Source organism: Neopelma chrysocephalum, unplaced genomic scaffold (assembly GCF_003984885.1).
Source record: "Neopelma chrysocephalum unplaced genomic scaffold, ASM398488v2 Primary Assembly neopelma1_23, whole genome shotgun sequence".
Classification (NCBI taxonomy): domain Eukaryota; kingdom Metazoa; phylum Chordata; class Aves; order Passeriformes; family Pipridae; genus Neopelma; species Neopelma chrysocephalum.
The window spans coordinates 2,473,074-2,485,714 of NW_020897691.1; the positions used below are offsets into that span (position 1 = coordinate 2,473,074).

At 40.5% G+C, this 12,641-nt stretch overlaps 1 protein-coding gene across 1 annotated transcript in view; it reads left to right on the plus strand.

Annotated features, from left to right (window-relative positions):
• The first annotated feature begins 593 nt into the window (after positions 1-593).
• GREM2 (gremlin 2, DAN family BMP antagonist) overlaps positions 594-12,641 on the plus strand; it is a 41,137-nt gene continuing 29,089 nt past the window's right edge. The window contains exon 1 of the mRNA XM_027684512.1: positions 594-849. The gene's annotated coding sequence lies outside the window, so the exon portion shown is untranslated. The remainder of the gene's footprint in view (positions 850-12,641) is intronic.

Consider the following 12,641-nt stretch of genomic DNA (forward strand, 5'->3'; position numbering starts at 1 on the left):
AGGCTTAGCATCCTGATTCTATTTTCTGTGCATGCCAAAATTTGATGTGTAGTTAACCCAGCTGGGTCTAGGAACCCAAACAAGGTAAGAAAAGCAAACTCAACTCAGGCAAAGAATGCTTTGTCCTACCTCAGACTTAGCCCTCAGGTGATAAGGCGCTGCATGCTTTTAATTTTACCAGCTCGGGATATTTTTTTAAATGGTCAGAGAACAAACGCGTCTGAATATTGAGCATGACACAAAATGTCACTAACGCTTAAAGTTGCAGGTCCTTCAGCCCAAAGAGGAAGATGCGAAGGGAAGGAGTGTGTTTTGAGAGATCCAGGGTGAGAATGCCCCTACATAAACAAAGGGCCCTGGATTGGACGTCGTTTTAGGGAAGCGGGGCGGGGGGGGGGGGAAGGCAAAGAACGCCTATGCTTCCCAGGTTGGGAAGCCGTCGGGCGGCAGAGAGGAGCGGGGCCGCCCGGAGCGGAGCGCGTGGGGCGACGGAGGGGAGGCGGTCGGGAGGCGGCGGGCGGGCAGGCCGGTGTGAGCTGTTTGGCCACCGGAGCCAATCGAAAGCGGGGCCTTGATCCTCTCCTCGGGCAGTGGCTGCGCGGAGCCAGTGCCGCGCTCCCCGCAGCCGCCGGGACCGGCACAGCCGCCTCGCTCTCTCCGCGCACCGCTGGCCCCACCGAGCGCCTATGGGCGTCTGCAGCCGGCGAAGGCTTCGCACCACCGCCACCAGCAGCAGCGGCAGCGGCAGAGGGAGGCGACCGCCACCCGGCTTCATCGCCCCTTGGGATCTATAGCCGGCGGACGGACCACTGCGGTCCGCTCTGCGGACCCTTCCCCGCCTCCGTGCAGGTATGGGGCAGCCGGGGGTCGCCCAGCGCCCCGGCCCAGCACCGCTCCTGTTGCGGCCGACTCGCTCCCTTCCTCTTCCTCCTCCTTCTCCTCCTCCTCCTCCTCCTCCTCTCTTGCCCTCTTACCGCCCCTCCGGGGACGGGCAGCGGGGCCGGCGGGCACGGTGGTGCTGACAGCCCGGGACCGCTCCGCCCGCCGCGCCGTCCCGCACCGCGCCCCTCGCGGCTCCCGCCGCGCCCGTGCCCGTCCCCCCGCGGGGATCCCCGGCCGCGGCAGCCGGACGCCCCGGCGGGGAGCAGCGCGTCCCGCAACCCCGCCCGCCGGGCGTTTGCAGGGGCGCGGAACGAAAACAGCGAGAGCCGACGGCGCAGGGGTCTGTGTGCCTTGCTCCGAGCGCCCTGGGAAGTTACCTGGATGGCTCTCTCTGGGTTTGGAGCGTCGTGAGTCGCGTCCTCACGCTGCCTCCCAAAGGAGGAAAAAAAACCCCACAAACAACGGGGAAAAAAATAAGCTCATGCTTGAAACCTGTGCCCCTTTGTACCTTTCTTTCTTTGCTTTGGGTTAATGATGGTTTGTGATTATGAAACCCGACGAGGGATCAACTCCAAGAGCGAATAGCATTACTTTAAGTCATGAGTTGGAAATATACGTGTGTATACATACGCTGTTTTTTTTCTCCCCTTGCACTTGAGGATTATAATAATACAAACCGTGTCTGTCTCACAAGGAACTCCTGCTTGACTTTCTGCTAAAGCTAAGGAAATATTTGCGCTTCTACAGGTCTTGCAGAATTGGAGTCACAGGTCTTATAAAAAATTGCAGTGGCATTTGGCTGAACAGCTCTTATTTTTAGCATGCTATTGTGAAAGTGGTTATATAACTTTGGTGGATTTTTGAGGACAAAATTAACAGCTCATAACAACTTAAACCTCTTTTTTCTCTGAAAGAGGAGAAATAAACGGCACAAAAGCCCAATACGTAGAGTCTGGTGAACTTCAGCCCAACAAATGGGCACAATAGAGAAAAAGCGCCAGGTTATGAATCCCATAGTCCTTCCAAGAATTACGAAGCAGCAGGTGCAAGACCAAGCAATGTCAACTCAGAGCCCCAGTTAGCAAGCTGATTATCAGGCTGCATCAAGGCTAATTCTTCCTACACAGGGTGAAATCAACATTCATATCAAAGTCTTATCTTCCCACCAGTGTCAATACAATACAGATACTACGTTCCCTCAGGGGATTAGTTTGTTGCTTGAACTTAAAGTACTCACGCCTGAAGTGCTTGCTTAAAATGCTTGATGTGTTTTAATGCAGATGGTTCACTTGCAAAACTTGGTTCCTGGTTCTCAGGCTGATCCTTCTTCATTTCTCTCAAAAACTGAAGAAGAATACTACTCTAAGATTTTAATCAAATGCTTTGAGAAAATAATTGAGTAGAAGTAAGGAACAGCAGTCTGCTTATTACTGAGAGCCAGGACATGAGGGTGCTGTCTCAGTGTTCAGGCTCTAAACAAGATATCTCTCTCTCACTTTTGTTGCATGGTCCTCATGAACTGCTGTCATCCAAGAGGTGCATTCTTGGCTGCATCCAGCATGATTACTGTGCAGCTGGAGAGTGGACCAGTTTACTAAATCTCTTTTGTAGGATGAGCAAGAAACCTAGCAAGTAGAATTTTGCCTTCTCACCTCTGTTGCAGCCCGCTGTTCGTGCAGAGCTATTGTGTGAAAGGAGGAGGTGTATCTGGTAGCAGCGAGGTTTGCTCAGCCTTCCATTGCGGCATGATAAGTAAGTGAAAGATGTGTCAGTGAAAAGCATCAGTAAGACCTCTACAAAGGTGGCACAAAAATAAATGCCGTTAACCCTAGATTTTTAGATGATTGGTTTAGCTGAACTAATTTTTTTCTGTTTATCCTTTGAATAGACTGTGCATAACTTTCAGTGTGAAATAGAACAAATGTGTGAGAAGTTTAAGAATTAAACTATGGAAATTTTTGTTTCTTTTCTTAGTGTCAAATGAGGGTAAAAATTAATATCTGAAATACCCACTGAACTCTGTCGGTACATTGGAAATTACTTGGTTTCAGTCACCATTTGTCAATGCCTATGCAAGTGTAAATCTCATAGATCCAGATCATCATCTTTTGTAGTAAATAGTCCTGTTGGGGTCTTGTGTAATAAATTTGGTAACCAATTCCAACTGCTCAGTTTCATAGTTCTTTACACTACTGCTGAATTCACATTAAAATAATTCTAACCCAAGCATTAGAAACTGGTGAATTCCAATTTGAAATTGGTAAATTGGTGTTTACCTGTTTCTGATGCTTGAGTTAGAATTATTTCAATGAGCAGTTCAAGTCACTTAGTAACAATTGAGTAGTTACTGTGCAGCTTTACTGACATCTGAAGAGGTATCTTAAAGACTAGCACAAAAAGGTCTTTCCCTTCACTCACAGATGCTCATGGGTGTGGTTGTGCATTTATATTAGCATTGTGGTTCATGTCAGGAGTGGGCTTTTGATGCCCTTCTTCCAGTTGTTCCCACTTATTGTCCATCTCCATATACCTCATGGTGGGCCAGCTGAATTCCTTTAAGATGGATCTAAACTAGAAGATGTGCTTGAGTCATACCGGAAATACAGTCCGTGGAAGCAGATCAGAGCTAGCCTGAAGTAAAACTCTAAAATATACATACGGTATCTTCTGTGCTTAAATGTTTTGCTCTGCCTATCTGTTCCTGTTGGACTGTGCTAGCTGTTAAAATAGACATGGTCCATTTGCAGCATGGTAGTTCTGATGCAGTGCTCTGTCTAAAGCCAATACTAGCCATCTTTCCCAGGAGCGTGGGCTAGTTCCTGCTTCTTGCACCACTGCTCACATATGTGTTAACTCCTGGCTCAGCAGGAGAGCACAACCCTGCAACCAGCTATGGCTGTCCTGTTTGTATATACTCACACTGAGATCTCTTCAGTTCAAAATGAGGATGGTTAATTTTTTTTTTTTTGTAGTCTGGCATGTGAGAATGGACTACTTTTTGAGTGGGGACTTTGGACAGTGCAGCTTTGTGCTTGTCTGCTAAATGTGCTTGTCGGCTGCTGCTTCATATTTGCTTGTAACTGGCCATAGCCTGTCTGTATACAAAGGTCCATAAGGCTGTTTATATTCCTTGTTTCGTGTGGAAGTGGTGAGAAATGCTGGCTTGAAACTTTAAAACTGTCATTTAGAAGTGCTGCTCCATGTTCCCTGGGCATCGTGGCTGACTACATCTCCCGCAAAGCACCAGAAGTATTGCTTGGGATGAGGTTCCACCTGTGGGGGTATTTCCTGGGTCCCAGCACATGATGGGAATCATGCTCTGACCCTGGAGTCCAGTCCAGATGCCCCAGGCAGGTGGAAATGTTTAGAAACATGCACTTAAAATTTGAAGTTTGATTAAAACATGGTAAACTTTTTTTTCTGCTGTTTTCACTGTAATGAGACAAATTTTCCATTCTCTGTTGTTTGGTGATTTGTCTGGCTTCTTACAGTTTCATGTTTTTCTTTAGTTTGCTTCTTTGGGAAAAACTATTTTAAATAGAAAAATGATTCTGTAATTATAAACAGGTATCTCTTGTATGAAAGCATTTTTTACTAGAAAATATATTATAGGAGCAATCAGGGATCAGAGCCCTGTCTGCCTTAGGGATCAGGTCCTTCTCTCACTTAGTAATAGAAGACGATTGTCCTTGCTGCAAAAATTGGACTTCATACCAACTCTTCAGTTTTACACACATTTTCACAGGAGCATGATGGAAATGATAGGGTTGCATGTGTATAGCGTGAATGATACAAAGATTCTTCTTGTTTTGAGTCATTGTGACTGCTCCAAGACTGCTTTTAAATCACAGAAAATATGCTATTTGGAAGAACAGGAAGTGAGAAACAAGAGAGCATTTCCTTCTCACATGACTGTATTCCTATAGCTAGAGGTTGTCTACTTCAAACCTTATTTCAAGGCATAGCTTCTCTGTGGGATGAAGTATAGATTTTAACATGAGTTGTGTAGATGATGATATGTCACTTGAAACCACAGTATTTCTTGTTCTCAGTGCATTAAGCCTTTTATTATGATTTTAAAGAAGATTTTTGATGCCTGTTTCAGAAAGGGAAGCAGACTATAAAAATCTGTCTCGCTCCAGGACATTGAAACAGAGGGCAATCTATCTTTCAATATCTGGTGTGATACAATCATGGCAACTTCAGTTCTAACCTGTCTTTCTCAAAAAGTCATCTTACAGCACCTACTTTTAATATTATTTTTTTTCTTCTGGGCTTAACTGTGTACTTATCTATGAGATTCTGAATATTTTTTCTTTGTTGATGTCTACATAACATTTCTAAGAGTTATAATACATCATTATAATAGATTAGTCACAAAAGTAAGGGGAATTTCCTAAGGTCAGTTTTTCATATAGACTACTCTGCCATATAGAATTACTTATATTATAAAGGTATGTTTTATATGGAAATATGCATGCTACTGTCTTTACTACAAGCTTTTTTCAGAGAAAGGAAAATGGTAAATTTACGTCTTATTCCAGGTAGTTTTAAAGTCATCATTGTTTAGGAAGTGAGTATTTTAAGAAACCATACTTTGTAATGAAACTTAAGGAAATTAAAACTGTGATACCTTCAAATAGAGAAAGACTCATAAAGATTTTGTTTCTGGCTATTTTGTGTTAAGGAAGTGGGGGAAGTAAAGTACACAGGGAAAGGAAAGTATATTATTTACCCTCCAAATTTCATTTTGGAACCAGTTTTTATTGAGTGTGATGGGCAGTGCACAAATACAACATCAGACTGTGGATTTAACAGCAATAAATCGTAAAAATTTGCTGAATTTTTAACATCTCTTAAAACTTGGAAACAACATTTTTACAGCTCATGCAGAACGCTTTGTTGACCTTGTCCTGTACAAACACTTACTAGAGTTGGAAAACTGTGTTGAGCTGATCTAGATGCGAACTAGTTGCTCTTCTCCATTTTTGTGCAGTTTTGTTGTGGATTCCAGCCATGTCTAGTCTATCATATTACCCTGCTTAAGTGCTATTATGATAATGCTAAATAGCCTGATATTCTGCAGTAGTGCTAACAAAAAAATAAACAACATTGTAAAAAATCTGCATGACCATTTCTGGCATGAAACGGCAGGGTTTTGTGCTGGTGCAAATCTCAGACCTAATCTCATTTCCAGTGAGGCCAAAACACTAGTTTGGCTTAGAGTTAAGCAGGATCCTGCCCATAAATCTGGCCAGTCTCCATACAGATAACATCTGGAAAGTTGTCATTTAAAAATATGTGGGAGAGCTTGGGATAGGGGTGTAAATAGTGGGTCAGAGCTTCTATCCAAAAAGGAAAACATCCCAGCTCTCAGATGTCAGACATCCTTGCTCTAGGCATGTTTTTTGTTATGATCCATCTATCGTTGTCAGTTCCTGTTCCGTCAACATAACTTGGAGCTTAATGTCCTTTGAGAGGAATAAGAGGAGGTTGACAGGCAAAGAAGAGAGGGAATAATGTTGCATGACTTAATGGATGCATCCAATAAAGTCTCCTAATAAAGAGAGAGATGGCTATCGCTTGTATTTCGACTTAATTTGTTCTCTGGCTGACACCTTTCAGATTACTACACACAATGGATTTGTACTAAGCATGTTTGTTGACTTTGGTCTATATTCTTCATTAATGAAGTCTATGGAAACTTTGTCTGATCTTTCAGTGAGAACAGCTTTTGCCGAGATAGTCTTGAGAGTGCCTACTTGCAAACTGGAACAAATTGTAAGCAACTTGGATTCCATGTAGCTAGGGAAAGACTGTTGATCTGCCACTTTAATACTTCCATTCCTTACTGAAGCTGAGCCTTCAGGAAAGTCATAGCTCAGAACTTGTGACTTCTTAAGATTCTGAAGATAGCTGAAGATTCAAATGTCACAGGAACTGATTATTAGGAAAATTAATTATTTTGTTCAAGAATCACAGAAGATATATGAAAATATCACCCTTGTGTGCTATTTTTGTTATATGCAATGATCCTTTTGTTTTTCTATAGAAAACCTAAAGCAAACAAGACAAATGAACATGATGGGAAATTGTGCTAGTTTATGCCACCTGTCTTGCTCTCAGGTTACCAAAGTCCCTTCAGTTACTTACATGAAGTTATTTAACAACTCAATATAGATTTTTTTGGTTTTTCTAACTGTAAAACAAATCCCACCTTTGTCTACCACAAATTCGTCTCAAATGAAGAGGAGCTTTAAATAAAAATCATACCATATAGATACCATTTTGTTTTCTTTATCCACTTTTTTTAAAAAAGTTGTCTGCACTTGATGTTCTTTTTTGTCAAAGGAGCACTGAAAAAGCTCCTAGACAAACTGCAATCTACTATTTTTTGAATTCTATATCCAAAATTCCAGTTGCTTTATCCTTCAACTCAGGTAGACTACTTCCAACTAGAAAAATATTTTTATATTGGTATTTCAATAGCTAACTTTAAAAATGTGATACATGTGAACATTATTTTGAGTACCTATCAGAAATTACCAGTTTTCTCTTTTTAAAAATAGCCTTGGTTTTTTTTCAGTATAAAAATATAATTTTGTATAAAAATTCTTTCTTTGGAAACAAGTTTATTGTGTCATTCCAAGTTGAGCCTAATTCTTTTCTGGACATCTCTAAGGTTTCTTTAAAAGAAGCATATGATATTACAGGAAGAATGTTCCTCTTGTTTGCCAGAGAGCTGTACTATGTTTACTATAATAAGATTAAAGGAAATTTGAAAGTCAATGCTAGCTCAGTGGGAAGCTGATAAACACACATTGTACTTGCAGGAACACTCTGCCCAGTAGTATTAGGAAATTTATCACTATTTATTTAGCAGTTCGGACTCTATCCGACAAACGGATTTGGTGTTCATTTAAAACTACACCAGACGCTGAAAGACTTGACAATATGGATGTGATTTGTGGAATCTGAATTGTTATCCTGGCATAGCCATCTCAGGCGGCTTAGGATTGGGAATCTCGTAGCATGGTCTGTCAAAATAAGGAGTCCATAAGCTTATGGATCCTGTTGCTTTCCAAAGACTGTGGTTTGATTCCTGGCACTTCTGGTTAGGTCAAGTATTACAGCCACAGTCATAAACAGCGATTTTTAGAATTTGAGCAAGCTAGACAAGGGTGTAGCTCCTTGGAAAAGTTATTCTGGAAGAGGTAAAACCAGCAATGTGTCTGGATCCATATCTGGCATTGGCAGGCTTTACTCTTGAGAAGCAATGGCAGTCCAGTCTTGTATTTACTGTTTGTTTATTTGTGCCTTGGCCAATGTTTCAAGTAGAGAATAAATTCTGGAGAAAGAAAAGGCCACAGGGATGACTTTCCATTCCTAAGTACATGTTAAGAAGTCATTTTTACATGGTCACAAGTGCTGCTTACAAATTAGTAAAATAGAATTAAGTAATTTTGGTATGAAATGCATGCAGGATTTTTTTTTTATTTTTTTTTTATATTAGGAGTAGAGGGGAGTGCATAATCACAGTGCAATACACAAGCTACTCTTGTAATTTTTTTCATCACTGCCAAACTGGCAGATCTCTTGAAAAAGTGGGCAGCTACTCACTGTGTGCTTCTGAGCACCACGAAAAGCCAGTCGATTATTCCCACCTTGTGTTGATAATTAGTAGTAACTGCAGGATGAAGTCACTGTTGGTTATGGAAGCTACTACTGTAAGCTGTTCATGCTGTGTAAGGTAATAAATTTATTTGATAAATAGGTGATTAGGGAAATTAGTTAATTTCCATGCTCCTCTCAACTATGAAACTTCTTAAATTGCTAAAAAGCGAGGATCACTCTTTTTATGAATTTTTATGTATTTTTATGCTACCCATGAAGTCACCCCAAAATACTTGTTTCTTCTCCTGTTTGTGTAAGATGTGAATGTGAACTCCTAACCTGCATGAGATAAATTTGAGTCTGAAGTAATCTATCTCATCCTGTTCAATACACTTGTGCTGTAGAGTAATAGTCTTACTTCTCCTGCATTCCTCTCCCACCCAAAATGGGCTTTAAAGGTCTATGGAATCACTGGAGATGACCTTTCCCAGACAGCTGAGTTGTTGTTATTGGGAAATTTTACTCTGGTTTTAGGTGATCTGTTCAGGCAATAGAACTGCAAAATATGAGTGAGAAGTCTACACCAAGGGTTTCCTATCTTGAACGAGACTGCTGCGTATCTAACTCCAATGGTAGTCCAGGCTTCTGGCCATAGCTGGGGCCAGTTCTTCTGCAGATCCGTCCTCAGCAACTTCACTTGCAGATTGAAGAAATCTCTATCTTCCTTTGTTATTGGCTAAAAGGGAGTATTGCCTAGTTTGGCTCTTCTGCTTAGCTTCATCCATGTAGATAGACTACAATCAGAGTGCTTGCAGTTTGTCCCGTTATATACAAATTGCCAGTTCATCTCCCCACTCAGACACCAGCTTCATTTACTCATATAAATAATCCGTAGTCAATGTGATTGACTTAAACTGTTACTTTATCTGAATGTGTAAGATCTAGGGAGTTTGAGATGCTAATGCCGTGCTTGTTGTTTGTTTTTTTTCCACCCACACCAAAATTTAGATGTATTTGTTAAGAACATTGAAACGTACTGGTCATTGTATTTATCATAAGTTTAGATTTATTGTTACTGTTTACGAAACAACCCCAAATTAGTTGCTTTTTATTGTCACATTAGAATACAAATGTTTAGACATATTAATTAAAGAGAAGATTATTTTCTCAATAAAAATGAACTGTAATTGAAGATTCTTTGGTTATGAAGTGCTCCAAATTAGATTTTTTCCCCAATATATTTATTTTTCCTTTAAAAATGTTTGAAAACTGGCTTACTTTACCATGATTAAGACTGATGTCTTAATTTGGGCAACAGATACACTATTGACTTTAAACTTCTGGATGCATGATAATGTATATGGCAGTTAGTCATCCAGCAGTGCTGGTATATTATTTTGGGTGAGAATCATGCTTCAGTTTTGCTTTTAAATAAGTACTGTATTCATACTGATTGTAAACCTTTCCTAAAGCTTCTGTGATGGCCTTTTGATTTCAATGCATGATCAATTTCTTTGAGGTGGCAGAATCTAATAGTCTCTTAAATGTGTGTCATGGTTTAACCTTATCTGGAAACTAAGCTTCCCACAGCCCCTTGCTCACTGCTCTTCCTGGTGGGACTGGGGAGAAAATCAGAAGAGTAAAAGTGAGAAAACTTGTGGGTTGAGATGAAGACAGTTTAACAGGGAAAGCAAAAGCTGCACGTGCAATCAAAGCAAAACAAGGAATTCATTCACCGTTTCCCATGGGCAGGTAGGTGTTCAGCTATCCCCAGGAAAGCTGGACTCCATCACAGGCAATGGTGACTTGGGGGGACAAAAGCCATCACTCTGAACATTTCTCCTACCAGCTTTATATGCTAAGCATGACACCATATGGTCTGGAATATCCCTTGTGTCAGTTGGGGTCAGCTGTCATGCCTGTGTCCCCTCCCAACTTGTACACCCCCAGCTTTCTCTCTAGTGGGGTAGGACGAGAAGCAGGCAGAAAAGGCCTTGATGCTGTCCAAGTGCTGCTTGGCAATAACTAAAACATCTCTGTCTTTTTTCACAGCTACTGTGAAGAAAATTAACTCTATCCCTGCAAAAAGCAGCAAAAAGTGTTAATGGTCCAGAAGGTATCCCTGCTTTGTTATGCTGCCTGTAGTTATGCCCACGTGGTATCATTAGCCAGGCATAGGTCTAAACTTATGCTGAAAGGATCATCTTGCCCTTGGCTCTGCTTCTGGCCACTAGGCTGTCTCTTAATTCCGTTACAGCCTTTCTTTGTGCCCTCTGGCATGTCTAATATGGCATACACTCAATGCATATGGGAAACTGGCTCAGAAATGGTGCTGTAAATGTTCACGTAAGTGTTCAAAACACTTTATGTCCTCTAGCTGACAAGGCTCATGGGTGCAGACTCCTTGGTGTCTTGAAAATCCTGTTAGAACTGTGTGGCCTTAGTCATCTAGGTACACATGCTTAGTTGCTAAGTGTGGAAAATCTTTGGAAAATATTGCTATTTAAGACACAGCCCAAAGACTAGCATTCCCAAATTTTCTGAACTATGACATGGGCTAATGAGGGTGATGAGACCCTGGAACAAGTTTCTCAGAGAAGCTGTGTATATCCCATCACTGCAAATGTCCAAGGTCAGGTTGGATGGTGTTTTGAGAAACCTGGTGTAATGTAATGTGTCCCTGCCCATGGCAAGGGGATTGGACTGGCATGTCCCTTCCAACCTTCCCACCTCGGCCATTCAGTGATTGTATAATGCTGTTATTGTTTGAACAGAACCTTATGGGTCACTTTATAAGTTGTAAAAACTGTTACTGTCATTGAACACTTTTTAAAAAACATTTTAAAAAGCTAAGGTGCTTCTCATGTAAGCAAGCATGAATAATATCTAAAAGAGGTAGCTATGGCCTTATGTGTAGATGCAAAAAAAAAAATTAATTGTTTTGCTTTTCCATAAAACCTATAAGGATGTGAATTCTAATGTGGATTTGCACACACTGGATTAAATTAACTCTTGCACAGAGAAGTAGAACAGTGTATTACTCGAAGACAATGCAAATCTACTTTTACACTTAAAAACCCGAGCAGTGTTAACCATGCCTTCTATATAGTGGGAATTTCAGCCAAGTGTGTATTGCTCTTCTATCTTCATTATTTAAGATTTCTAACCTGGAACATCTAAAGCTTTTGTTTATGGTTTACACAAGGCCATCCATACCTGTAAAAGATGATTTTACTGTAGTAAAAGAATGAGACAACAACTGCTAATTGCCCTTGCACTTTTCTCTTTTGAAGCACCTTATCTAAACCCAAGTACTGTAAAGTAGGGAAGAGAGGATTTTCTTCTCATTAACTGAATTATTCCATACATAGATTGTTTTGGAACATTTCAGTTATACCTTTTACTCTGTAAGATTTTGAGGGTAGTTCTGAGTCAACACCATATTTAAATGGTAACTTCCAAATAGCTTTTTAGCTACTTAGTTTTATGATAAAACATAATTTAATTCTGAAATTATTCCATCAGCTTTTCCTGACTTGCACATATTATAAAGGTCAGAATTAATTTCAAATTTGAGTTAGACTAGCTTAGGTACTTTGAAATATGGAGTTACCCTATCAAAGATATATCCATTAAAGAGTTGACATTAACACTTCTGAACTTCATTCTTTAAGAGTCACCTTATTTATAGCAAGATAAATGCACTTTCAGCTCTAATTGCACAGAGCAGCAAAAGCATCCTTCGGATAGCCTGAGTAATCTAAAATATATCTTATCTGGTAAACCTCAAAGGATCTATTTATTCAAGAAGTTAGGAAAATTTAAGGGATGTATACTTAGAGCCTGGATTTCAGAATATACAACTGCTACTTGCACATTTTAACAGGATTCTTAATTTCTTTTAATTAAATAGAATGTTTTAAACACCATAAGCTATGTATTCACAGAGTTTACAGGAAAGATACCATGCCATGCTAGAAATTTGTAAGAGAACTTGAAAAGTACATTCAAGAAAAAAATCCAAACAGATAATGTAACTGAAAAAAAGAAAAATGCAAATAGTGACAGAAATGAAAAGTGAGTTAAGCTTTTCAGTGGACTGAAGTTAAATTCCCGACTGTTTGTGGCTTCACAGTATGTGTGGG